Source organism: Cibotium barometz, chromosome 58, assembly GCF_041138505.1.
Source record: "Cibotium barometz isolate CiBa-2024 chromosome 58, ASM4113850v1, whole genome shotgun sequence".
NCBI classification, from domain to species: domain Eukaryota; kingdom Viridiplantae; phylum Streptophyta; class Polypodiopsida; order Cyatheales; family Cibotiaceae; genus Cibotium; species Cibotium barometz.
In genome coordinates this window covers 34253502-34259079 of record NC_141103.1, presented here as the reverse complement: position 1 = coordinate 34259079, position 5578 = coordinate 34253502, and the positions used below count along the sequence as shown (strand labels likewise).

Here is a 5578-nt window from a genome sequence, read left to right as displayed (position 1 = left end):
TCAACCTACGCCCACTGGCTCACTCCAAGTACGTGCATGCACCTGTATGCGCTCTAGCGACCACTCAGAGTGCGCAACACTACTAGAGCGTACATGCACCTCATGTAGGTATCTAGTAAGGACCTGCAAAGCTCCACAATGCACAATGCCAGTGTCAGCCACCGAACAGCTAACAACTCCCACTGCAAATGCACCAATCGCATAAGCAAGATCAGGTCTCGAGACCAAAAGGTCAGACATGAGAGACTCGAAAGCTGACGAAACCTGCACTATCTCAGCCAACCTATCACTGTCGGCAACCTTAGTGCCATATGCATCCTCAGGATCTACCTGTCCATGCATCACAATGTCAGCATCATCTGGCAAAGGCATATAAGATGAGAATGACTGCAAAACCGAAGAATCAGCACCACTGCAATCATTCGGCCACTGTATGGCCTCTCCGATACTCTACTGTGACTCACTAGTGCAAAGACGCTCTACCTGTCTATACATAGACGTATCATGCATAGCTGACTCTACTTGCTCGACCAATGTCTGAGCGTCCTATGACTCGTCTGACATAAGCATGTCAAAGAACTCTAAGTCACTCATCTCCGTCAAAGGAGGCATCTCCGTCCTAGGAGGAATAACGTCTCACTAGAGCACATCTGCTCTAACTCTCCATGCATAGACTCCTGCACAACTACCTCCAGTCGTGACTCACTAGAGCAGAACCGCTCTACCTGTCTATCTAGCATAGGAGTATCATGCACAACAAGCTCATTGCTCTGCTATGTCTCTGGAGCATACTGGAGCTCACTCGCGAATGAGACTCGCCTCGTCTCTCGCTCATTACACGTTAGTGTAGTAATTAAGACTCTACCGTCTCGTATATCAAAAACTGCAATGGGTATACAACATAGGACCTAGCTCCTCAAGCTATGACTCTAAGGAACCCAACTGCATCGAAAAGGACTGCTGTGCAAGCAGTACATGACAGCCCACTGTCAAACAATTGTCTCACTGAAATGAGACTCTGTCCTCCCAAATCTGGAACATAGCGCACATGACTAAGTGTGTACAAAACACCACTAGGCAATGACAAGCATATGTCTCCTGCACCTGCGATCTCATACACTGAGCCATGTAGATGCATACAACCAAGTCTCCCACTAGAAAATGTGCTAAACCACTCACAATGAGACGTGACGTGAAACATAGCATCTGCATCTAGCAACCAATGTGGAGAAAGTGAGCATCCATCAAAGTATGCAAGAGGAACACTAGAGGCAAAGGTGACATCACCGTCACTGGCGTACTCAGTCACTGTAGCTGCCTCTCTCACCTGTGTCAAAGGAGTCTGTGCATCATGCATACATCTCCGTCTCTGTTGCCTCATACGCCTGAAGCAACGATGCCTAATGTGCCCTGTGTGGCCACAATGCCAACAACGCATATGATGGGAAGAACGAGAATGATGTGTACGAGACCTCAACGTCTCAACCTCTGGCAACAATGATTGCTCATTTGTATCAGGAACACGGACAACAACATGCTGGACGGAATCCAGAGCCATGTGTGTGCAAGGAAACACTGAACAACAAGACAAGCAACCAATGCGCACAACTGTATGTGGCGGATGCGGAATCCTTGACGCAATCCAAACCATAAGATGCCTACCAACAAGAATAACCTGCAAACCTCGCAGCAAACCACTGTGCTACTTGCACCAAACTGTGCTCAACACTGCAAGTCCAATGGCAATATCAAGGCATCAAAACAAGCTGGCTGTATACACTGCCAAAACCTCTGTGAGCAACGAATGCTCGAGAATACCACAATCTCCCACTCGAGAGCAATTGTAGCGAAATACACGCTACCAATCAATGGCACAAAGAGGCATCACATAGCTGCAAATTTTGACAAAATTTCGACAGCATAACGGCAGTAAATGGCCAAAAAACCAAAATAACCAGCCAAGGCAAAAATAGCCCAAAACTAAAGGTGTAAAGCTCTCAAAAGAGCACAACCAAGTCTCAACACAAAGTATCACTGCGGAGAATCACACTGCATCTGACATAGGTGACCAGACACTATGCATGGGTCCTATGGTGCTCGCAGGATCGCTCCAGTACCTGTATCACCGAAAGGATCCCGGACATGGGTATCCCCCAGCTCAATGAAAACCTCACTCGACCCTCAACAATGGCTGCAATCCAATCAGCTGACTAAATAGTACGTGTCCTCAATGACCATACATAGGGCTATCCACAATGCCAAAGAGCTATCACAGCTCACAAATGCATATGGCAAAGCCCAAAACTGTCAGCACACACAATGCCAAGCACGGCAACAAGCAACCAAAGAGGCAAACACTGCCAATGTCAAGTGTACCAAGGCATGAGCTGTCAAGGCATATAACTAAGCATATGTCCCACTGAGCATAGAATGCCAAACATGGCAACTCTGACCCAAAGTCTGTCACTGTCAACAATGCATACACTGTGTCTCAGAGCTCAACAGGGCATCCACTGCTCTAAGCCAACACACTGGGCACCAAGAGCATACACGCTGCCAAAACTGCAACCTGTGGACTGGAGAAAACTCCAACAAGGCGCCTGTGCTCGTAGGAGACAACAAAGCTATGGTCATGCACGAGAAAAACTCAACTCGCTGTAAGAGGAGCATGCATAAAGACCACAAATAACCCCACCTGCAAGCCTGCAACACGCTCAAAAGCGAGACCCACAATAGGCATACATCTCTACCAGTAATCGTGTCCTGTCAACCTACCAGAAAATGTGCAATACGGCCACGCTACACAACGTGTAGCTCAAAGACAAGACCTGGCGAGATACCTGCAACCTGTCAATGCTCATAAAAGAGCACACAAAACCTGTCTCACGCAATCAGCATACATGTCCTGCAAATCATTGCTTTAAGCATACATATCCTGTGCGAAGAGCATCATTGCTCATGCATGAGCGGAATCCAAAGCTCACCACATTTCACGTACATGAGCACTGGAGCAAATCAGCCCCAAAGCTGCAAAACATAGTACCAAGAACCTGTGAAAAACGTCAAAATTGGAGATCCGAAATGCACACAGCTGCTGCAAAAAATTCTGTGATTAGAATAAGGTCAAATGAACACCACCATTGCATTCGGAACGTGCCAAAACCCCAAAAAAGGCTCTTGGGTTGTGCAGATCTGAGTTCGTATGAGGGATTTATGGCCGAAAAAGTGATTTTCGGGCCAAAAAATGCACCTGCGGAAATCTGTTTCTGCAATCCTCCTCTCAAATTAGCACTTACAAATGCATACACACCTACTAATCGATCTTTCAAGCTTAGGGATGGCCCTCAAGCTTTCTCTGTCCCTGAAGCTCTCTCTCAAGCTTCCATGGCGGCCGAGCTCCGTACTCGAGGCCAAAAGCTCCACCGCACACCGCAAGCACGCACACGAGGCATGCACACCCCGACTCTCCTGTCGCTCTGATACCAGTTGTTGGACCGATGCGGGAGCGGAGCAAGCACACACGAGAGAGAAAGAGAGGGAGAAGGAGGAGAGCAGACACGAGAGATGGGGGGTGGAGCTATCCACTGTCTCAACCAAGAGAGAGTGAGCCCCTTATTCACTAACTAAAAGAATAAGGAGATGTGTGTACACATGTGGGCGACTGGACACTGGATGCAGGCACACTGCCTTTACCCAACAGGTTTGAGAGGACTCCAGCTTCCAGTCCTCCGGGGTGAAGACCTGCTTGATTCTGAGTTTGTTGATGACACGCGATTATTTCTGCATGGCCAGGAGGCCAATCTACAGAGGGCAGAGCAGTCGCTACTACAGGTTTTTGGTGTGGCCTCGGGAGCATTGATCAATTGGCGCAAGACAGTGGCTTTTTGGATCAGTAGCGCTCCCGCTTCGGCATGGAGCCCAGACCCGAGATTTAGATGGATTCCTCCTGGCACAGCAGTGCGGTATCTGGGATGCCAGATTGGACTTGATTTGTCACCTGAGCAGCAGATCACCCCGTTTCTTCTGAGCATTCAGAAGAAGCTTTTATATTAGAGTACAGCTCGGCTATCCTTGGCTGGGAGGGTGGTGGTGACAAATCAGGTGCTTTAGTGACTATGTGGTACACCACGTCTTGCTGGATCTTCTCAAGCTCTTGCATTAGCCAGGTACAGAGGCTGATTAGGAACTTTCTTTGGTCTGGGCGGGATGGTCAGCCGGCCCAGGCTAAGGTTGCTTGGGGAGTTATTACTCTTCTGTTGGCCCAGGGGGGCTTGGGCATTATAGATCCAACTGATCAGAGTAGAGCCTTGTTGGGGAAGCTTATTATTTGGGGACTGCTTCCAGGCGCTGAGCCTTGGAAGGAGCTTCTTTTTCAGCGGCTGCAAGCTAGAGCTCCCCCAACAGGGGCACTTGGGCACTAGAGATACGTTGGATCTTCATAGAGATGAGGAGGACATGCCTCAGTAGAGGATGGGAGGACATATTTGCCTTGAGCATCCTGTGAGCTTGGGAGCTGCTGAGACCGGGGCTTTCTTAGAGACCTCCCACTTGTGATGAGGAGCGGGCCAGACAGCCGCTCATCTGGAGCCCCGCGATATGCATAAAGCATGGTCATATGCTGGGTTCTCGGCCTCGTCTAGCCTGGGGACCATTGGTGGGCAGGCCCAGCACGCAGTTTTGGAGATTGGCAGGCCTTTTGCAGTCTCTCGGAGGAGATCCAGGCAGAGAGGCTGAGTCACACTTCAGAGGGGGGCTGATTTTATGAGGGATGACATTCAGGAGGCACTCACTAAGGAGTGGTTCACGCCTTTCGAGCCAGCGGCCCCACGGTGGATGGGAGCCTTTACACAGTTGGAGATCCTGATTGCTGTCAGAGCTTGCACTGAGGATGGTAGATGCCTCTACTATGAGATACAGGATGAGGGCAGACTTCAGAGGGAGTCGCCTTTGGTTGCAGAGTGCATCTTTCAGAGGATACGGGTAGTGGCCGCCGCTTCTCGGAAGTGGCATATGTTGTGCGCCCCTTGGCCCGGCTCTAGTGGGACCTTGGCGAGTACAAGTGGCAGGATCCTTATGCGTCCCCCGAGGCCATAGAGATCACCTTTTTCTAGTACACTATTCGGCTGGGGAGGCATATTTTGACTGCGAGGAGGATGGTCTCTCCAGCTGCATCGGAGCATTGGCGGCACAGGGACTCTCACAGGAGTTCCTAGAGGATTTTTGGACCAAGCTCTGGGCTAGTCGACAGGCATGCAGGATCTCGACTTTCCAGTGGTGGCTGGTTGCCCCACAGGGGCTCTGCAGTTGGCACCTGGCTTGTCTACAGTGGCCTTCCGTCGGCCTGCATCCGATGCGGCCACCCATTGGAGACACAGAGACATTGCCTATGGGACTGTCCATAGGCGCAACAGATTTGGCTGAGGATGCTGTGTATTTTGGCCCCCCTCCCTCCAGAGGGCTTGTATACGTGGGGAGCCACTGCTTGGTCGACTTCGTCAGGGCCTGCTCTGGGATACGAGACGGAGCAGGACAGCCAAGCCATCAGATTCATTAGGGGCCAGCCTCGCCTTGTTCCTTC

The 5578-nt window shown here is 50.3% G+C and overlaps 1 pseudogene; it reads right to left on the bottom strand.

Moving 5' to 3' along the window:
• Window positions 1–1558, bottom strand: LOC147606205 (uncharacterized; annotated as a pseudogene).
• Between the last annotated feature and the right edge of the window lie 4020 nt (window positions 1559–5578).